Source organism: Peromyscus eremicus, chromosome 17 (genome assembly GCF_949786415.1).
Source record: "Peromyscus eremicus chromosome 17, PerEre_H2_v1, whole genome shotgun sequence".
Lineage (NCBI taxonomy): Eukaryota > Metazoa > Chordata > Mammalia > Rodentia > Cricetidae > Peromyscus > Peromyscus eremicus.
Window position 1 is genome coordinate 6,529,611 of NC_081433.1, and position 23,850 is coordinate 6,553,460.

Sequence of the window (23,850 nt, forward strand, 5' to 3'; positions counted from 1 at the left end):
AGCACTGAGGGCGGGACCTGGGCGGCGGGGCGGAGCCTGCGCCTGGACACGGTGGGGCCGGACTTGAGACCGTTGCCTCTGGCGGCTGGTGCTGAGGCTGGCGCCCGGGGTGGGGCGGGGCCTGGGGGCGGGGCCTGGGTTCCGGGGCGGGGCCTGCGCCTGGACCGGCCGCTGCCTCTGGAGCCCGCCAGGAGTGGGCGGAGCCTGGGCTCCGGGGCGGGGCCTGGCCGGCCGGGAACACCGCCTTAGGCTGCTGGTGCTGAGGTTGGTGGTACCTGAGGGATGGGCGGGGCCGGGAGGTGAGATCGAGGCTTGGGGAGGCCGCTGCTGATGCGGGCGCTGGGGGTGTAGGTGAGGAAGGGCCTACACATTAGCGAGGCTTGGCTGTGATGGACGCCCCAGGCGGCCGCGCCTGACACCCCGCTCCCCTGAAGCCTGGCTGACACGGACACCGGAGGCAAACCCCGAACGAAAACCTTGCCTGGGATGGCCAAGATCCCGCCTATCTGTGATTGGCACCTGAAAGCCACGCCTGGAACTCAGGGGTGGGGTCTGGGGTTAGAGCCCGGCCTGGTGGTGGTCCACGCCTGGGGCGACTGGGCGTGGCTTCGCGCAGGTGGGTGTGGCCTGCAGCAAATGCCGCTGCGCAGGTTCAGGCTGAGCGGATGCTGGAGGCGCAGCTAGGAAAGCTGTTGCTCGTCAGACACGCTCGCGAGTGGGGACCCAGGACCCTGGGCGCGAGTGTTGGCTGGCAGTCGGCCCTGGGGCTGCTTCCGCGGTTGCCTGAGTTCCTCCAATTAGTGTTTATTGGGTGCCTGCGGAGCGCAGCTCCTCATTAAAAACCCGAAAACAAGGGTGCAGCTAGTTACACCGCTATCCTTTAATAGGGATGGCTGCCCAGAGACCGAGCAGGGGAGGATCGTGGGGCCCTGGCGTCTGTAACTATCAAACATGAGTCACGCAAGCAGGCTGGGCACACGGTGAAAGAAATTTTATTATCGAAAAAAATATGCTACGGAAGTCTCTTTGAAATGGTACAATGCTGTGGTTAAAAATAGCTTTTTTTTAAATTACACTGAGACATTAAGGAATGGACAGTGTTCATGGATACTTACTGAAGTATTTTCCAGCCCATATATATTTGTTCCATATGTATGTTTTTCCTTAAGGAGGCTATATAGTAGAGATTTAAATTACTGTGTAGCGGAGACTGGTTTAGAACACATCATCCTCCTGCGTCAGCCTCCCAGCTGCTGGGATTATAAACATGCCATCAGGCCACATACCTAATGTTGCAACATTAAGTAATAAAAAGCAAGTAATTAGAAAACAGACAATTGACAAAGGGAAATTGTTAACCTGTGTTAACACACCACATAGCCATCTCTTCAGACAACAAACACTCCTTGTGAACATGATGAAGGATGTTGGGAAATGTTCCAATCTAGATAGAAAACTGCGATGTTTCGATTCACTGAGCAGTGACTAATGAATGGGAAATATGAGACAGAATCTGTCTCAAGTTCATAATCGATGAGGCAAGAATATATTTTAATAGTTACGTTATTACTTAGTTGCTTAGACGAAATGGTAGCCTGTTCTGTTTCAAGCTTTGTTCACTGAGAAGTGGATTTTGTTTTGCATGCCATCCATCTTAATCTGAGTGCATTCTTTGAAGGTCTAGCTTGGGAAAGAGAGTCTCATTTTGCAAAATGACAAGTATACTTTGTCAGCTTTTGCAAAAAAAAGAGGGAGGTGTTGCACTTTACCCTGTCTTCTGGGAGCTGGGAGCCTGAGGCAGGTTGGTTTTGTGTGTGTGTGTGTTTTTTTTTTTTTTTTAAATATGCATTGGTATTCTACCTGTGTGTGTGTCTGTGTGAGGGTGTCAGATCTTGGAGTTGTAGACAACTGTGAGCTGCCGTGTGGGTGCTGGGAATTGAACCATTGTCCTCTGGAAAAGCAGTCAGCACTCTTACCTGCTGAGCCATCTCTCCAACCTCCTGACACAGATTCTTAAAGGAACGCCCTTGGGTGTAGAATCAGATCTGGACCATATGTCAAACCCATGTGAGTTTGTCTTAAAAACAAAACAAAACAAAACAAAAAAAGTTCTTTGCATTTACTTATTTAGTGTGTGTGTGCAGCATGGCTCATGTGGAAATCAGAGGACAACTTTTGGGAATCTTTCTCCTTCTACCACTTGTGTTTGTGGGATTGAACTCAGGTCATCAGCCTTGGCAGCAAGGTCCTTTACCTGCTAAGCCATCTCACTGGCCTGAGTTTTGCCTTATTTACCTGGGATTTTATTTTGCATACAGTATCAAGGTCTAGTAAAATAAAACATAATGTTAGGATTCTTAGAGTACATCTTTCCTCAAGATCACTTTCTAGCTTTTACAATTACTTACACAATAATGCATATTTCTTATGATGTATCTATTTTTGTTTTATGTGCATTGGTGTTTTGCCTGCATGTATGTGTGTATAAGGGTGTTGAATCCTGGAGTTACAGACGGTTGTGATCCACCATGTGGGTGCTGGGAATTGAACCTGGATCCTCTGGAGGAGCAGCCATTGCTCTTATCTGCTGAGCCATCTCTCCAGCCCCATATAATGCATATTTCTGTAGCTGTGCATAAATAGACTGATGTGCTCACTAATGAATGGGTCCCCAGTGTCTGCTCATGGGATTTGTGGATTGGGTATATCAAGTGTCAGTATTCCAGTTGGTTGGTAACACACATTTTGCTCCATTTTTGTTTGTTTGTTTTGTTTACTTTAGTCTGTGTAGTCCATGCTGGCCTGGAACTCACCATCCTCCTACCTAGGCTTCCAGACTGCTGGGATTGTAGGTATGTACCACCATGCCCACTTTTGTTCAGTTATTATAAAAGAAAATACAAACAAAAACACCCTGCTTTTAAAACTGGAACTGTGTTTTTCAACCGAAGCTGGTATCATGAAAGGAGTCACTTAGTGGGGTGAGGCTCAGTCAATGTAGAGTGCCAGGCGACAGGTGCTGCTGAGCCATCTTTGAGTGGCTGCTATCCACCAGAACCTGTCTCGAGGGCGGAAGGGATAGAGACGAAAGGCAGAAGCCAGATTGTATCCAAACTAAGTGGACCAAGGTGGAACTTGTAAGAGGTTTTATTGTGCTGCTTAAGAGTGATAGAAGAGGATACAATGGTGGGGGGGGAGGCACCCCATGAGACTTGGGGCTTGGCTCTGAGGGCAGGGAACTATCATCAAACATGAAAGGTGGTAGGCCAACCACAGACAACAAGGAAGGCTGTGGAATAGTCCTTCCTACCTCAGCACTAACCTGTCTGTCACTTCCTTTGTCTCAGCCTCCAGAGCTGCGAGGTAGAACTCAATGTCCCAGATGTCCCACTGATGGCACTCAGGCCGTCCCCTGTCCCTGGAGGTTGTCCTTTGTCACAGTAGGCTTCCTCTGCTCCAGGCAGGCATATATGTATCAGTTTTGTTTCCTGACACTCTCAAATGAAATAAATATGAAAACTAGGTAAGTTAATGTTACGCATTTTTAAAAGATGTATTGTATGTGTGTGTGAATGTTAATGTCATGTGAGTGCAGGTGCCCGTGGAGAACAGAAGGTGTCAGATCCCCTGGAACTGAAATTAAGGTGGTTGTAAGCCTCGAAGTGTGGATGCTATGAACCAAACTCAGGTTTATTTTAAGAGCAGTATGTGCTTTTAACCACTGAGCCATTCTCCAGCCCCTAATATTACTCATTTTAAACCATCAAAGAAATCTGGTTTTGTTTCATATTGGCTGTCTAGCTCAGAAATAGAGTGTTCACTTAGCTGGCTTGAGGCTATGGCTTTGATACCCAGAAGTACCAAATATCTTTCAGATTTTACCTCACAAGTGTGCTTGAGACTGCACCTCTGCCTTTACAGGCTTTCATTACTTTTTTTTTTTTGTAAGACAGTTTCATGTGACTAAAGCTGACCTGGGATTTGCTATGCTGCTGAGGATGGCCTTGAACTCTTGACCCTCATTCGACCTCCCAAATCCTGGGATGATGGTTCTATGTGGTGCTGTGGCTGGAACTCAAGAGTTTGTGTATGCTGGGCAAATGTTCTACCAACTGAGCCTTATCCCCAGCCCCATCTTCACAGACTCTTGCTGATTAGGAAACTGCCAGATGCCACCCTGTGCCTCAAAGTGGAGGTGGACTTTGGTCTTCCTGGCTGCCCTTCTCTGTTTTGGAGCAGGAACTCTGTAGTAACCCCTCACCTCATTACTCTATCCCCAAATCCCAGGACAGACCCCAGCCTATGCTTAATTCCTACTCAGCATTTGCTGAGTGACACAAAATTGAAGACTGAGATTCAATCAGTTGATAGCTTATTTTCAGAAAGAGGGTGGCCAGACATCCTGATTAAAGAGAACGTCAAGATTCTAGAACTTATGGGACATCGTGATTCATGCCTTTAATCACTTGGAAGGCAGAGGCAAAAGGATTTCTGTGAGTTTGAGGCCAGCCTGGTCTACATAGCTAGTTACAGAAATAAATGGAGAGACCCTGTCTCAAACAAACAAATGAATAAAACACGCCAAAAACAACACACACACACACACACACACACACACCCCTAGAATTTACCAGTGTCTTGCTTGTATGTTGTTTAAAAAAGTGCTGAGCACAACTCTTAACAGGGGGAGGTGTTCTACTTAGATGCAAAATCATACTCTATTTGTTATCAAACTGATAGGAACAGAATTGTTGGGGACAGAAGGTGAAGGGTACCACATGTAGGAAAATAAGGCCTGGGAGGCTGAGAGTCAGCCTGAGGGCCTAGCAGCATCACCAATGAGGGGTGACCATGCGATGTCATTGGATGGGAACACAGCCTGGGTGCTGGGAGAAGGACATATAAGGCTCTCCCCATTGCTGAATAAACGAGTCTGTTGTTTGCCTTTTACCTAACTCCTGGTGTCTGTGCTGTTGACTCCACACCTTCTTACCCCCTCCCCCAAGGGAGCCTTTAGGACCCAGCAACGTCTGGCACCTGAACAAGACTTCTGGCATGGGTTTTGATTTTTGTCTGTTTTTGCCGTCACTGTTTATGGCATGAGTAGTTACTTTCACTTTCCTGGTTCTGGTTCTAGTCATCTCCTTCCCTTCACTCGTGGCGCTGGACCGCCCCCAAGATGGTGTGTTTCGGTGAGAAGGCCCCTCAATGTTGTGTGTTTTTGGTCCCTTCAGCAGGTAAGCCTTGGGACCCCCCTTTCTTTCCTTCTTTTGTGTTGTCGGTCATGTTTGTCTGCCAGTCCGGTTAGGAAGGCACCTTTTTTCCTCCACATAAGGGCTGACCCCCCAGGAGGCAGAACCAAGGCTCAGCTCCCGAACGCTGTCCCTCGTCTGGAGACACTGTGTGGGCCTATGGCCGTGGCCTAAAAAACCATGGAAGACCCCCATTAAGCATAAAACATAAAGGTCCAACACAGTTTTCCACCCCTGTTGACTGCCATCTCTCTGACTGTCACTTGCCTGCTGTATTCCTCTACAAACGGGTGACCTCTCCATCACCTCCACCCCTTCCATGTCTGATCTCTCTACGGCATCTCATGATGAGGAGGCGGACAGTTCAGGCCCTGAAACCTGCTGAGGAGAGCACGGCCACACTTAAAACCACATGTGCTGCTTCCCCGTCAGCCCCACTCCTGCCATGGGAGGCTACACCTCCCTCTCAGTACCCCAGGAGTGAAGTGCCTCAATGTCCACCTGCCCCTGAAGGTGGAAATTCTCTCATGCTGAGGTGTGTCCACCAGCCACCATAGAACCACCCACCCCCCAGGTCTCAAAGGCTGACAGAGGCCTTTCCAAAAATGCTGCTAGCCAGCCCTGGATTCCCATCCCCATAGCTGAACTCTCCCTTATCCAAAAGGCGACTAATGCGTCAGGCCTGGGTTCACCTTTGAACAGGTCCTCACTCAATGGGCAATGCAACTACAGACGTACTTTGATTGGTATAGTCTGCTCAAAGCTGTGCTGGAGCCAGCTGCCTTTCTTAGCTGGAAATTGCTTACAGTGATCAAGCAGAAGCCCAAGCATGAACAAACGTCTTAATTAACATTCCAGTGACCCCCTGACATGCTCACTGGATGAGGTAGCTTTGTCCATCCCATCCATCAGGCATCAATTGGCCATCAAGCTTACTACCAAAAGGTTTCTGACCTGACCTCCAAGGCTCTTAAGGCATGCACCCCAAGGGACCCTTCAGCTTACTTCCACAATCTTACTCAACAGCCAGGGGAACCTTCTACTGATTTTCTCACACCTGTCAATGAGGCAGTGGAGTGGAGAATAGACCCAGGCCCCACTAGGGAAATGTTAATCAAACACTTGGTTTGGGAACGGCTTAATGCCCCCACTCGCAATGTGGTTGCAGTGGTCCACAATGAGGACATTCACAAGTGGGTACTGGCTACAAGAGATCTTGACTCCAGTAACTGTCCCATCACTGCCCTCACTGTTCCCTGGGTGCCCTCCTTTCGGACAGGCAGCCTGCCAACAACACACCTAAGGGCCCACAAGTAGACAAATCTTGCTGGGGATGCAGCAGACCTGCAGGATGACTGCTCCTGGGCAAAACCTAGGACCCAATGCCCCAGATGCAATAAGGGATTTCACTGGGCAGAGGATTGAAGATCACAACCTGCCAAAGCAGCAACCCCTTTAAACTCTAGTTGGGGCACTCCTCAGCCCTGCCAGTAAAAGGAGGCTCTGGTAATAAAAAAATCTATTGGACACTGCCCATTTTTCCACACTCCCCAATGCTGACTGTCTATTTTGATGGACAAGCTGTTAAAGGCTTGGTGGACATGGGTGTAGATGTCACCATATTAACAGAAATAGAGGCGCTCCGCTTCCCCCATTGGAAATTTAGACCTGGCCCTCCCATCAGTGGAGTAGGAGGCCAACAAGATTCAAAAATTACCACCCATCTGGTCCATTGGAAAGACCTTGATGGCAACAAGGGAACCATTCACCCTGGAGCCATATCCTGGAGGATATGGGTGCTGTCCTAACTACTGACGATAGAGCTTTCTTTGATGACCTTCAGGCCCATGAAAAGACAGGTCTGACAAATCACAATCCTATACATGAGTTGTACCCTCAATTCTAAGGGCCACTGTCCCTCAGAAATCCACCACAATTGAGCCTCCTATCCCTAATCCATTGACATGGCTCTCAGATCAAGATGTGTGGGTGGAACAGTGACGTATGATTGAACCGAAGCTGTCAATCCTAAAGGAATTAGTTGCAGAACAACTAAAGATGGGGCACATAGAACCAACTACAGGTAAATATAATCCCCCCATACTTGTTATCCCAAGAGTTCAGGACACTACTGCCTTCTGCAGGATCTTTGTGCAGTTAATGATCAAATTGAAAAAAATGGGGTCTACACAGCTAGGCCTCCCCTACCCTAGCTCTATTCCTCCCATCTTATTACATATTAGTTTTAGATATTAAGGATTGCTTTTTTTTTTTTTTCAAATTCCCCAGGTGCCACAGGATCAAGACCACTTTGCCTTTACAGTGTGGGAACCTAATATGCATAAACCAGCCAAGAGATATCAATGGACTATTTTACCCCAAGGAATGAAGAATAGCCCCCACGATCTGCCAGTTACATGTTTCTCAGGCCTTGGTAAATATTCCCAAGGATGTCCTCTTAATCCATTACATGGATGATCTCCTTCTGGCACATCTGGATGCAGTCTGTCTGCAAAGGACTGCTGGAAGAGAGTTAAAAGATCTCTCGTCATTACATCTGATGGTGGCACCAGATGAGGTTCAAATTGTACACCCGTTTGCCTTTTTAGGCTTTTCCATTGCTAAGGAGGTCTGCCCCCTTTCCTTTAAATTGGAAATGAAGGACTTGTACTCACTCTCAAAATTACAACAATTATGTGGCATGGTTTTGGCTTCAACCCTTTCTGCCCATCCCTGATCAAGAGATAAGATACCTCTTTTCATTGTTGGAGGGCCCCACCTGCCTGTCCATCAAGGTTAGGCTTGCTCATGAGGATAGAGATCTACAAAAGGTTTTGGCCAGTCTAGCTTTCTCTAGCCTGCAACACCACGACCCTCAAAAGCCCTTGTTGGCAATGATCCTCTGGACACCCAGGGGTTTTGGGGGAGTGTTATGGCAATTTGGGCCCCTTCTACGGATACATCAGGCACATTCTGATGTGCTCAAAATCACCTCTAAGTTTGATTAATCCTTCCAACTTGGCCTTAAGGCACAAATGCTGGGAAGGAGAACATGGACAAGAGCCAGACAAGCTTGTCTTCCCCTTTTCTATAAAGAATACCCAGTCCCTCTAGGAGGATTCTATCTCTTTTCAGGAAATGGATGCAGGATTCACAGGAACTATTGACAATCATTTGCTAAAAAGCAATATCTTAGCAGAGCTCCCCCCCACTTCCAATAAAGATACAGCCCCATACAGTCCCCTATTCCACTGCCAACCCTCCCGCCACCCTGGCCTTTTTAGATTCCAATGAAAACAGATATGGTGTTCTTATCCAGCGTCCTGGCTCCAAAGATGTTACACATGTTATCCCTAACCCTGGTTCTGTTCAATTGGGTGAGCCATTGGCCCTCCTCAAGGTTTTAGTGGAGCGCCAGACCAAGCCCATTAATATTTTTTTCTGACAGCCAGTATGCTGTACAGGCAGTTCATGTGATGGCCTTTTCTCGAGTCAAAGACTCACTGACTCCCATTGCCAGCACTATGATGCTCATACAAGATGTCCTAAATCAGAGGACTGAGCCCTGGTACCTGTCACATATTAGATCTCCAAATTACCCAGAATATTGGCTCGAGGAAATGAGGTCACAGACACCATCATATTAACAGCCAGTATGGATCTCCTAGAGCAAGCCAGGGCTCTTCACCAGCAATTCCATCTATCTCCACAGAATTTGCATAGACTTCTTCCAGAATTACCGTTTCCCTATGTAAACATTTGTCCTGGGCATGTGCCACTTGCACCCCTCTTGCCCCCTTAGGACTGCTTCAACATGCAGTGGTTATTCCCCAGGGCTTGTTGCCTAATGCCATCTGGCAGATGAATGTCATGCAGTATGTCCCCTTTAGCAATCTTAAATATGTTCATCTGATAATAGATACCTGTTCTTCCTTTGTTTATGCCCTTGCCCTTTCTGAGGAGAAGGCCATCAATGCTATCAAGGCCCTTAAGTTGGCCATGGTAGTTATGGGGGTACCTTGGGCACTTAAGACTGACAATGACCCTGCCTATTTCTCTCAACAATTCAATGACTTTCTGTGGTCCTGGAAGATTTCCCATACCACTGACATCCTCTACAATCCACAGGGACAAGCCATTATGGAGAAGACCAACAGAGCACTCTCTCTCTCTCTCTCTCTCTCTCTCTCTCTCTCTCTCTTTAGTTTTTTCGAGACAGGGTTTCTCTGTGTAGTTTTGGTGCCTGTCCTGGATGTCACTCTGTAGACCAGGCTGGCCTCAAACTTACAGAGATCCGCCTGTTTCTGCCTCCCGAGTGCTGAGATTAAAGGTGTGTGCCACCACTGCCCAGCCCAACAGAGCTCTTAAGAAGCTGTTGGTTAGGACTATCTTGCCAGAGGCTAGGAGAGATCCTCAAACAGAGGTCCTTTTTCATGTGAACTTTCTGTTTTAATGACAAGGAGCCCAGCCCAGCCTACAAGCACTGGGTGTCTCTGCCAAGAACATGTCCCTGCCCCTGGTGAGATGGAGAGATCCTATCTCCCTCCAATGGCAGCTGCCAGCTCCCCTGCTGACCCGTGGGTGAGAATATGCTCGTATTTTCCTCAGACTGCCACCATGCCAATATGGGTCCTGGTAAGAGATGTGTGCCCGGCCATGGATCAGCCTGCTTCTACCAAGGAGGGAATAACCCAGGATGGGTAATGTATGTACTCCCCTTTCTTGCTCTTATTGCCCCTCTAGACAAATTGATTTATTAGAGGAAGAAATTGGCACTTTAAATACCTTGATGAGACTCAATTGTGACCCTCACTTTTCCTCCTTTTGTATGATGCCTTTTGAGGTGAAGAATGTTAGTTTAGCATACCAGGAGCTGGCTAAATATATTAAGGGCCCATGGTCAACTAAGTTTCTATATTATTCATTACAGCTAACACACAAACTTTTCCAATTAAATCAGACAAGGGAAGAGATTATGGCCCTTGACTCTTCATTTTTTTTAAAGGTTTGGCATAATATAAAAAGGCTATTTGATCCTTTCTGGATGTTCACATATGCCTTAATTGGTGGGGTGGTATTGTTAATCCTTATTCTCTTTAAATGTCTCCTGTAGCATATTCCACAGCAGCCAGCAGCAACTAAGGTGACTGACTCTTCAGGTGTTAATGGCTCGTAGGCATCCTTCTGGCAGTCATCCGCAGGAGGTTATGCATGCCTGGTGGTCTGAAATTCAAAAGGCTACCGCCTAGTCCTCCCACCCTGGTAACTCTCCAGGAATGGATGCTTTTTGAGGGCTGATAGTCAGTGACAGGTAAAAGCGTGTTTGCCAGGCCAACCTAAGACAGGCAGGCACAGTCTAGTTGCTGAGCCCTCCTGAGGCGGGGTCAACAAGGCCTGAGCAAAGAAATCTGGCTCCCGCTGAGTGCCCAAGTAATGAATAAAAAAGGGTGGATATATAGGAAGATACGTAGGCCAAGAGATGAGCCAACCTGGAGGCTGCCTGAGGGCCTAGCAACAGGTGCTGTCAGAGGTTCTGATAGTACCTAGTCAATGATGGGCGGCCATACAATGTCACTGGATCAGGACGCATCCTGGGTGTTGGGAGGAGGGGTATATAAGGCTCTCCTCATTGCTGAATAAACGAGTCTGTTGTTTGCTTTTTACCTGACTTTTGGTGTCTGTGCCATTGACTCCATGCCTTCTCACCCCCTTCCCAGAGAGAGCCGTTAGGATCCAGCAACAATGTGAAGTCAGTTTTGTCAATTGCCAGGCAGCAATTCATGGCAGGCTTGTGTGGTAGAACATGCCGTTCTGTGAGGCAGAAATTGAGAGGAAGGTCTCACTCATATCACAGTTTCCTTTGAAAAATCTCTTCCACCCTGTTACCTGGGGTCCTTTCTACTAGGTCCTCCTACCCCTGTAGCAGTTCCACTTTGGGGATCTATCCTTGAACTCAGAGGCACTTCAAACCATACCATCACCGGGTGGAGGCAAGCTTCAGAGATAGCTGTAGGCACAGCAGGTACTGTTACCTAGGAAAAGAGTACCTCATCCTGGGAAACAGCTCCTGGGGTAAGATGATACTCAGGTAGATTTCAGTTTCCCAGCCACATAGTCACTTAAAATGTTTTCAACTGATTTGCTTATGTCACCATAGAGAAAGTCCCAAGGCAATCACAGCTGTTATTGAAAGGTGCTTCAGTGCCTGCGGAGGGTGCTGGCTTTCCCTGCCTTCTGAAGGGCAGGCTAGGAAGTCTCTTTACTACCCAGGGCATGTCAGCCCAGGCAGAGGCTATTGCATAGCCACTAGCTGACAGGCCCTTGTACCTGATGCCACTGAAGTGATTTGTCACTTTCTCACCTTAACTGAAACTATCACATTTACTCTAAAAGAACACCCAAAGGGAAGCTGGTGTAATTTCAGTACTTGGGACAGGACTTCAAGGCCATCCTCTGGTCAGTAGTTCACGGCTAGCCTGAGCTACATGAGACCCTGTATTTAAAAGAAAAAAGATGCACAAACAACATTTGATTTGCTAGGACTCTTGATTACAAAGAAGACCGTCTTAGCTACCTTGACAAGAACTGAGTCAATATGACTCTTAACCTGCACAGAGTGTAGACACCAAGCCAGTGAATGCTTGTATCACAATATGGTCTCTAGAGTGAAGACAATGTCGAACCTTGCACTACTCTTCCTGGTTATTTTAAACTTGAAAGCAATCTCTTTAAGCAATCATAGGGTGTCTAGGGAGGCCCCAGAAATGGAACAGAGGCAGAAGAAAACAGCAGCTCCAGGGGCAGGTGCCCAGGGGCTTTCCACCGCGGTGGCTAATTTCTCTGTTGTTAGCCTTTCCCTCTGCTGGGAGGGTAAAGAGTGTGGTGAAGTCTGCTTTGCTGGAGAAAGTTCCTCAGCTTCTCTAGTTTAGTTTCCTTACTCATTGAAGACAATAGTTACTCTGTCCAGGGACAAGGGTCATTGTCAAGGTCAAACGAGACTGGCTCTGAAAAGGGTTTGTGTATAGTGCCCTTGCTGAGTGATAGTTGGCTGCAGTTCATAGACATCTCAGTCACGGGTGTTTCTGATGCTGCCTCTTCCTCTTGGTTGTTATTTCTTTCTATCCTTGAAGGCTCAGTATAAAAGTAGAGGTCTCTGGGGCTTTCTGTTTTCAGTCTGCTCCTGAGCATGTCCCTGGCGCCTCTCGGTACCTCTTCTCTGTTCCTTGGCCTGGTGGCCCTGGGAGATCACCTCTGCTGAACATCTCCATAGCTGTGGATGTCTCTGGGATGTCACCTCTGCTGGGGATCTTGCTCCTCTGGCCCTTCGTCCAAGATGTAAGACAGCCCTGTCCTGCGTGGTTTTGTTGTTGGTTTTGTTTGTTTGTTTTGTCAACTGGACACAACCTAGAGTTATTAGGGAAGAGGAACCTCACTTGAGAAAATACCTCCAAGAAATTGTCTGTACACAAGTCTGTGGGGCATTCATCTTCTTGACTAATGATTGATGTGGGTGGGTCTAGCCTCCAGGGGACAGTGCCACCCCTGAGCAGGTGGTTCTGAGTTCTATAAGAAAACAGGCTAAGCAAGTCATGGGGAGCAAGCCAGTAAGCAACATTTCTCCAAGGCCTCTGCTTTATTTCCCGCCTCCATGCTTCTGCGTTGAGTTCCTACCCTGACTTCCCTCAGTGATCCAGTGTGACCTCAGAGTTGTAAGCTGAAATAAACCCTTTCCTCCCCAAGTTGCTTTTGGTCATGGTGTTCCACCACAGCAACAGGCTCTAAGACAAGCCCTTTCTTCTTAGTTTGTTTCATGCGGCAGAGAGCAGTCTGTAACCTTGCTCAGTGCCTTACACAGACAGGGTTTGAGTTTACTAGCCAGGACGTGCGACTCTACAGAAACTAGAATAACTAGAAACGGTATGTTGACCCAGACACCCAAGACTGTTGCTGGTGTCTTTTGGTTGGCCACCCTTCACTCCTCTAACTTTGCTCCCAGCATGCATCCCTGGGGTAGTGAGAGGGAACACAGGCAAAGGAGGGTTCCACTGCATACCCTGCTCAAATGTCTGCTAACTGTGGCGTGAATGAATTTGTGAATGGAGCAGCAGCATCTGGTCACCATTTGAAGGGACCGGTGTCGGGGAGTGAGTCAGCACTTTGCTTGTGTGGGTGAGCCACCTTCAGTTGCTGGGAGTGACAACACACTGGACTCGGTGAACTGAGCAGGACACAGTTGAAGTCACACTGGACGTGGGACATTGTGAACTGAGGTTTTCAGAAAAGACAGCACTTGTGCTACCATTGGGCTACCTCATGGGCTGGTTGACTGATTAGGACTTAGTGGCCGTGGAAAGCTGGAATGTTGCGGGCTAAGACCCACCTCTGCGAGCATTGGCTTAACATTCTTGTAACAACAATCAGCTAAAATTCTTTTTAACTGTGCCAATAGATCTCCAGCTTCCCCATCCTACAGGATGAGAATGTCATTGGATAGCGCCTTCCTACCTGATGTTTTCCTCCAGTATATTAGAAAATTGGCTATCACATTGTTCTGTTAGTATAAAACTTAATGAAACTTCTACCACATTGAAACATAGTGTTTAGTGTACCGTGAATCTGAGTTCCCGGACCATGGTTACTTATAACTGGCTCTGGAATAAATGATCTCTTATGCCCTTTGAGGTCAGAACTCTGTTTCTATATTGACAACACACTGAACATATTGTGCCTGTGAGACCAGATCAGAGACACACAGACACATATAAAGAGAGGAGACACACAGACACATATAAAGAGAGACACACAGACACATAGAGAGACACAAACACATAAAGAGAGGAGACACACAGACACATAGAGAGACACAAACACATATAAAGAGAGGAGACACACAGACATATATAAAGAGAGGAGACACACAGACACATATAAAGAGAGACACACAGACACATATAAAGAGAGACACACAGACACAGACGCATAAAGACAGACACATATAAAGAGACATATAGTCACATATAGAGACACAGACAAATATAAAGAGACACACAGCATGCTCAGGTGTTACTTTTTCAGAGTCTACTCTGGGGGACTCATCACAGTCTCTGCCCAGGAGATCACCAGGAAACAAACTCCTCATTGATCCTAGGCGCAGCTCAGTTGAAATCCCCTGTGCTGCCACTTGGCAGCCATCCAGACATCTCTGTAATTGGCTTGTTAAACTAATACACAGCCAGCAGCAGTGACATGATGCATTGTCTGTTTCCTCATTTCAGCCTTCTCCACCTCATAAATGCAACTGTGTTGCACTTACAATAGTTTGAAGGTTATAGACACCGCTGGTTAAGATTGGTGTGCATGGGCTGGAGAGATGGCTCAGAGGTTAAGAGCACTGCTTGCTCTTCCAAAGGTCCTGAGTTCAATTCCCAGCAACCACATGGTGGCTTACAACCATCTGTAATGAAATCTGGTGCCCTGTTCTGGCCTGCAGGCATACATGCAGACAGAACACTGTACACATAATAAATAAATAGATCTTAAAAAATAAAATTGGTGTGCAGAAGCCTGCAAGATGGCTCAGGAGGCAAAGGCACATGGTACTGACCCCGAGGACCCACGTGGTGGAAGGAGGCTGCTCAAGCATGTGCACACACAATAAATGTGATTTTTGTAGCTTGGGGACCTTGACATTCAGTAAATTCTGACAGCTTTAGGGGAGAAGCTGCTGCTGTGGGTCACAAGCTTGAGAGCTCAGCTGTGGAGTTAAGTCTGGCTACAGAGGTGAACAGGGAGGACCAGGTCCGGATGGGCAAACCACAGGACAGCAGAAGGCAGGTCACTGGGTCACATCGATAGCATGGATTGATCTGAGTTAGGCCCCAGGGACAGTTGTGGGTTCTTTGCCTGTTTACACACACACACACACACACACACACACACACACACACACACACCCTGATATCAGATGACAGTTAAGGAATCATACTGTGCCACCCAACCAGTGGTGGGTGTCTCCCTCTTTATAGAGAACGTGTAAAGGAGTTATACCCTTTTCTTGACCTGGTCTGGTATGTCCAGTACATTCTTTGGCCTGGTTTTCCCTGTTATGATTTTAATATACCCATATACCTATAAATTATCAGTGTGAATTATGACTGTCAGAGCACTTTCTACTCTAAGGAATAAGTCATTTATTGTTATGTTTGAGATAGGGTCTCACTAAGTAGTCCTGGCTGTCCTGGAACTCAATGCATAGACCAAGATGACCTTAAACCCACAGAAAGCCTCCTTCCTCTGCCTCCCAAGTGCTGGGAATAAAGGTCTGCACTACTATAGGCCAGGTTTAGGAATAAGTCATTTGTCAATATGCTGGACAGAAGGTGGTGTTTGTGTCCATCCAGGTTCACAGTCATCCTCCATCCTCATAATGGAGTCAAAAGATGCTTATAAAATAGAGTCTCAGGGTAAGTTATTGCCTGAAAGAAAAAAAAAAAAACCACTGTTTTTATACCGTGGAGTAACTTAGAGCAGACCTGATCTCAACACTTGTTTACAACTATGTAAAGTGACTTTGATAAAGATTGAGAAGAAAACAGGAGCCCAGGTCTGATGGCATATGCCTGAAAAGCCAGCTCTCTGGAGCCTGAGCTAGGAGGATCATGAAGTTGAGGCCAGTCTGGGCTACAAAGCAAGATTTTATATATATGAGAGAGAGAGAAGGAGGAGGAGGAGAAGGAGGAAGAAGAGGAGGAGGAAGAAAGAAAAAAAATTGAAGACAAGACCAGTGTTTGTAGCAGTAACAAGAACCACAAACAAACAAATCCAGAAACTGAGAACATCCTCTTGGCATTGGACCATCAAAGATTGCTTAGCTGGAGCTACAAACAAAATCATTTTATTTATTTATTTATTTATTTATTTATTTATTTATTTATTTATTTATTATCATTTTAAAAAAAGAAAAAGGTAGGGGCTGGAGAGACGGCTCAGAGGTTAAGAGCACTGGCTGTTCTTCCAGAGGTCCTGAGTTCAATTCCCAGCAACCACATGGTGGCTCACAACTATCTGTAATGAGATCTGGGCACCAGACATACATGCAGACAGAACACTGTATATATAATAAAAAAATAAATCTTAGAAAAAAAAGAAAAAGGTAATCCTACCATCATCACCCCCAACTCCAGCAGGCACTTCCTGCAAACACACAGGCATCTCCAGCCTGGGAAGCAGGTAGGCTAACTGCAGCACTTCCTGCAGACACACAGGCATCTCCAGCCTGGGAAGCAGGTAGGCTAACTGCAGATCTTCACCTCTCCCTCCATTCTCCCAAGTCCAGTGCCCCAGTCTCCTCCCCAGCTCTGCAACAGAACGCATGCTGCAGTGCTCCCCCTCCCTGTCCATCACTGGATCCCACAGGACTTCTCCTGAAACCTCCCTCCCTCTACTCTTTCCATTATCCCACCTCCATCTGCAGCAGGCACTCCCTGGGAACCCACAAGCCCTCCTGCCAGGGAAGCAAGTATGATGATGACTGCAGATCTTCACCTCTCGATCCAGTCTTCCAAGTCCAGTCCCTCAGTCTCATCCCAAGCTCTGCAACAGAACATCTTCTGCAACCTCCCTTCCCTTCACCCCCTCACCAGTGAATCCCACAGATCTTCCTTTCCTAACTCCCCCATGTGTTAGTTTATGCCAGCACTCAGCTCCAGCAGACACTCCCTAGGAACCCACAGACTACTCCTGCCATGGAAGCAGGTAGGCTAACTGCAGGTTATTTCCTATCTCTCCATTGCTCCAAGTCTAGCCCCCTAGTGTCATCCCCAGTTTTGTAGCAGACCTCTGCTGTGGCCTTTCCTCACTTGCTGGCCTTATTCCCAGGAGACTAACTAAGCAGATCCTGGTGGAACACTCAGATCTCCTCCCTTTGGCAAGCCTCCCCACTCCTCCCTCACCCCCTCCAGCTCATCTCTCTTCCTAAGTCTCAGATCCCAATGCCCAGAAACACATTTTACCTGGAATCCCCAGTGCCCACACCTGTCAGGACCCCAGATTTCCCTTCAGGCAACATACAGCCCCCATACTCTTCTAAGAACCAGAGAGGAACAGAACCATAGAACAGTCACCCAACAAAGATAAGACCACACATCAGCACCTAGAATTACAATTTTCCCAATTCTACATGCCTAGATTCCTGTGTAAAAACCCCAAATAATTAGTATATCTCCACCAGAACCCAGGAACCCTACCACAGCAGGCCCTAAGTATTGCAGCATAGCTGAAGCACAAGTGAAAGTCCTTAAAACAGTCTTTACGAATATGATAGACATTATGATAGATATGATAGAATACAATAGGAAGAGTATGACAGAAATTCCTGTTTCATAAGAAGTCTGTGAAAACACAAGTGAACAGTGGAAAGAAATGAATAACACCATTCAAGACCTGAAAGTGGAAATAGAATCAATAAAGAAATCCAAACTGAGGGAAATCTGGAAATGAAAAATTTAGGAACTCAAACAGGAACCACAGAGGCAAGCTTCACCAACAGAATACAAGGGATGGAAGAGAGCATCTCAGACAGTGAAGACATGATAGAAGAAATGGATACCTAGGTCAAAGAAAACGTTAAATCTCAAAAGCTTGTGGCACAAAATATCCAGGAAATCTGGGACAGTATGAAAAGACCACATATAAGAATAATAGAAATAGAAGAAGGAGAATACCAGCTCAAAGGCACAGAAAATATATTCAACAAAATCATAGAAGAAAATTTCCTTATAACCTAAAGAAGGAGGATTAAAGAATATTAAAAGCTGCAAGGAAAAAAAAAACAATTAATATATAAAGGCCAGCCTATTAGAATTATACCTGACTTCTCAAAAGAGAGTCTAAAAGCCAGAAGGGCCTGGACCAGATGTCTGCAGACTCCTAAGAGACCAGAGATGCCAGCTGAGACTACTATACCCAGCAAAACTTTCAATCACCATACATGGGAAAAATAAGACATTCCACAATAAAACTAAATTTAAGCAATATCTGTCTACAACTCTGGTGCTATAGAAGGTACTAGAAGGTGAACTCCAACCTAAAGAGGTTAACTACATCCTAGAAAACACAGGGAACAAATTATACCAGATGAGCAAAATCAAAAGGGATACATACCACTACTACCACTACCACCACCGTCTTAGGATTTCTATTGCCATAACCACTGCAACTCCTATAAAGGAAAACATATAATTGGGGCTGGCTTACAGTTTCAAAGGTTTAGTCCATTATCATCATGGAAAGAAGCATGGTGACATGCTGGCAGATATGGTGCTGGAGAAGAAGCTGAGAGTTCTACATCTTGAACCACAGGCAGCAGAAGGAGAATCTGTGACACACTAGGCCTGGCTTTAGCATGTAAGATCTCAAAGCCCACCTCCACAGTGACACACTTCCTTCGACACCCACTCCTACTCCAACAAGGCCACTCCTAATAGTGCCACTCCCGATGGGCCAAGCACTCAAACACATGAGTCTATGGGGGCCATTTGTATTGAAACCACCACAACCAATAGCAACAACACAACAGGAATCAAATCGTTGGTCATTAATACCTCTCAACATCAGTGGTCTCATTTCTCCAATAAAGACAGAAGACTAACAGAATGGAGGCAAAAATAGGTTCCATCCTTCTGCTAAATCCAAGAAACACCTTAACATCAAGGATAGACATCACCTCAAAGTAAATTGTGGAAAAAGATACTCCAAGCAAATTGACCTAAGAAAACAAGCTGGTGTTGCCATTTTAATACCTGACAAAATAGACTTCAAAACAAAACTTATCAGAAGATACAGGGAAGGACACTGCATACTCAAAGAAAAAAATCTGCCAAGACTATGGTTTAATTCTTAACATCTATGCCCCCAACACAGGAAACACCACTACAGCTTAAATTATATATTGACCCTCATTCACTGATAGTGGGAGTTTTCACTACCTCACTCTTGCCAATAGATAGGTCATCCTGACAATGATGAAACAGAAATGTGGGAACTAACTGAAGTTGTAACATTTCAATCAATATTCAACAGAGAATATACCTTCTCAGCTCCTCATGAAATTTTCTCCAAAATTGGTCATATACTTATACACAAGCAAGTCTCAATGGATACAAGAAAACTGAAATAACGCACTGCATCCTATCTGACCACCATGGATTAAATCTTCATATCAACAACAACAGAAACAATAGAAAGCATAAAAACTTGTGGAAACTGAGCAACTATCTACTTAATGAAAAATGGGTCAAGAGAAATTAAGAAAGAAATCAAAGACTTTCTAAAATAGAGTGAAAATGAATACACAACATACTCAAACTTATGGGACACAATGAAGGCAAGTCTAAGAGGCAAACTCATAGTATTAAGGGCCTACATAAAAAAAAATGGAGAGATCTTATACTAGTAATTTAACAGCATACCTGAATTATCTACAACAAAATGAAGAAATGACAACCAAAAGGAGTAGACAACAAGAAATAATCCAACTCAGGCTGGAACCAAAACAGAAACAACAACAACAAAACAATAAAAGGATCAGTGAAACAAGAGTTTATTCCTTTTTTTTCCCCCAAGACAGGGTTTCTCTATGTAGCTTTGCACCTTTCCTGGATCTCGCTCTGTAGACCAGGCTGGCCTCGAACTCACAAAGATCCGCCTGCCTCTGCCTCCCAAGTCTGGGATTAAAGGCATGCACCACCACTTCCCGGCAAGTTTATTCTTTTTTAAAATTAATAAGATTGACAAAGCCTAAAAGACAGATAGAGACTATCCAAATTAACAAAATTAGAAAGGAAAAGGGGAGCATAAGAACAGATACCAGAGGAAATCCAGAGAATCATAAGGACAAACTTTAAAAACCTGTACTCCACCAAAATGGAAAATCTAAAAGCAATGGATAATTTTCTTGATACATACCACTTACTAAAGTTAAATCAAGATCAGACAAGCAATTTAAACAGACCTGTAGCTGCTAGTGAAATAGAAGCAGTCATTAAAAGATTCTCAACCAAAGCAAGCCAAGGGCCAGATGGTTTAGTGCAGAATTCTACCAGAATTTCAGCAAAAACAGCATGGTATAGGCACAAAACCAGACATGTTTATCTAATGAATTGAGTTGAAGACCCAGACTGAAGTCCACATACCTATGGATACCTGTGTTTTGATAAAGAGGCCAGAAATTCACACTGGAAAAAAAAAAAACCCAGCATCGTCAACAAATGGTGCTGGCCAACTTGATGTCTACGTGAAGAATCCAAATAGATCCGTACTTATTACCCTGCACAAAACTCAACTCCAAATGGATCAAAGACCTCAGCATAAAACCAGATACACTGATTCTGATAGATGAGAAAGTGGAGCATAGCCTTGGACTCATTGGCACAGGAAAAGACTTTCTGAACAGAACACTGTTAGCACACGCACTAAGATCAACAGTTAATAAATGGGACCTCATGAAACCAAAAATCTTCTGCACAGCAAAGGACACCATCATTCAGGCAAATTGACAGTGCACAGAATGGGAAAAGATTTTTACCAACTACACATCTTATAGAGGGCTATTATCCAAAATATATAAAGAACTGAAGAATTAGATATCAAGAAACTAATAACCCCATTGAAAAATGAGGTACAGATCTAAACAAAATTCTCAAGAGGAAATTCAGATTGCTGAGAGACACTTAAAAATGTTCAATATCCTCATCCACCACAAAAATGCAAATCAAAACTACTTTGAGATTTCATCTTATACTTGTCAAAATGTCCAAGATCAATAACACAAGTGACAGCTCATGCTGGTGAAGATGTGGAGTAAGGAGAACACTCACACATTGCTGATGGGAATTCAAACTTGTACAGCCACTATGGAAATCAGTGTGGTGGTTCCTCAGGAAGGTGGGAATTACCCATCTCAATGTCCAGCCAGCTATACCACTCTTGGGCGTACGACCAAAGGACACTTCATCATACCACAAACAAACACACTTGCTCAACCATGTTCATTTCTACTGTATTCATAATAGCCAGAAGCTGGAAACAACCTAGATGTTCTTCAACAGAAGAATGGGTAAAGAAAGTTTGACACATTTACACAACGTAGTATTAGCTGTTAAAAAAAATGACATCATGAAATTGTAGACAAATGGGTGGAACTAGGAAAAATCATCCTGAGCAAGGTAACCCAGACCCTAAAAGACAACTGTGATACGTATTTGCTTATATGTAGATATTATCTGCTAAGTCATTGATAACCAGGCTACAATCCATATCATGTAATTCATATACATATACATATATATATATATGTATATGAATTAGGAGGTTGAGGCATGGGAAGGTCAAGAGGGGAGGGGAAAGGGGGTAGTGGGAGGGAATATAGGGAGATAGAACTAAAATTACAGGGTGTTTGTGGGGTAGTATGGGAAGCTAATACAGTAGAAACCTCTTAAAATACATACATATATGAAGGTGATCTAAATGAGATCTTCAAACAGTAGGGGAGACAGAGTCCTGATTGGTCATCTCTCATCACCAAATGAAGCTTTCAGTACCGTATTGGGTTATATCTAATTGAGTTGTTGTCAATTATCCCCACATAACCCAGGCTGTTGCCAAATCAATAGGTTGCTCTCCAAGGTCTGATGGCAAAGCCCCATTGCTGAAGACAACACTTACACAACTCATTGAAGATGGAGATGTCCAGATGCTGCTGCCTACATAGAGTCTTCACCCCTACGTTCCAGCATCTTAGCTACAGGAAGATACTCTGCACACTATTATGGTGATATTTTATTTGTACTGAAATGTGATTTTATTTGTATGTCAATAAATAAAGTTGCCTGGGGGTCAGAGCTAATAACAAGCCATAGCAGAGCTGGGCATTCGTGGCACACAACTTTAATCCCAGGACTTGGTAGGCAGAGCTAGGTAGATCTCTGTGTGGTCAAGGATACAGCCAGCATTGGAGACACATGCCTTTAATCTCAATACTAACCATAGAAGATCTGGAGGGCTGTACAAACAGGCAGTGACGAGGCGGTCATGTGGTTGGGTTTACAACCAATGAGAAGACAGAACAGAAAGTCTATATAAAGACAAACACTCAGGAAGTAGCTCTCTTGGCTGAAGAGGCTAGCTGCAGCAGACTGGTAAGGCCCTTAGCTCTTATCTCTTGGCTTTATTCTTTGCATTGGTTCTGTGTTTTTTATTTAATAAGATGGTTGGTTACATCTACACACTATCAAAAAAGAAATGTAAACACCAAGCTGGCCACAAACACTTTGTCTACAGTGGTCTACTACCTGCAAGATATGCTAGGGTAGATATGGCACAAAGCTTATGGGAGTGACTAACCAATAACTGACCTGACTCAGGGCCCACTCCTTGAGATGGAATCCATGCCCAACACCACTTAGGTGACCAAGAACCTGAGACTAGATTACCCAACGTTCTAGGACGAACCAAATAATACTGGCCTAAAAGAAAAAAGAGGGAAAAAATGTAGTGATAAATAACTCCTAATGACATTCTGCTACACTCGCAGATCAGTGCCTTATGCAGCCTCATCAGAGAAGCCTCCTCCTGCAGCAGATGGGAACAAATAAGGAGACCCACAGGCAGACATTTTTGGGTGTTGTACTTTGGTTTCTAGGTTTGGGGGTTTTGTTGTATTTAGTTTTTGGGGCTTTTTTTTTGAGGTCTTAAAGTTGAGGGGTAGGGTGAAGGAGAAGAAGATATAGAAGGATGGGGTGGCAGGGAGAATATGACTATTTAAGTGGTTTTTTTTTGTTTTTTGTTTTTTGTTTTTTGTTTTTTTTGAGACAAGGTTTCTTCTTTGTGTAACAGACCTGGCTGTCCTGGAACTCGCTTTATAAACCAGGCTGGCCTTGAACTCACAGAGATCCACCTGCCTCTGCCTCCAGAGTGCTGGGATTAAAGGCATGCACCACTGCCACCTAGCTATTAAATTTAAAATGTGTATTTAAATTTATTCTTCAGACTGAAACTTCCCTTCCCTCCACTCCTCCCAGTTTCCCCTCACCTCCCTTCCCCCCCAACACCTACCCTCTCCCATCTCCCCAAGAAAAGAACAGGCCTCCCAGAGACATCTACCAAACATGGCACAACAAGATACAATAAGATCAGGCACAAAACCTCATATCAAGGTTGGGTGAGGCAACCCAGTAGGAGGAAAAGGGTCCCCAAGAGCAGGCAAAAGTCAGAGATACTCCCACTGTCAGGAGTCCCCCCAGAACACCAAGTCAACAACATAACATGCAGAGGACCTAGCGTAGACCAGCAAGGCTCCGTGATTGCTGCTTCAGTCTCTGTGAGCTCCTCTGAGCCCTGTTGAGTTGATTCCACACTGTGCTCACCTGTGTCCTCAACCCTTCTGGCTCCCACAATTCCTCTTCCCTCTAAGCTCTGTGTGCTCAGTGGAGACCCCCAACCTGGGCTCTCTCTCCAGCTAATGTTTGGCTGTGGGTCTCTGCATTTGCTCCCATCAGCTGCCAGATGCAGCCCCTCTGATAATGACTGGACTAGGCAGGGA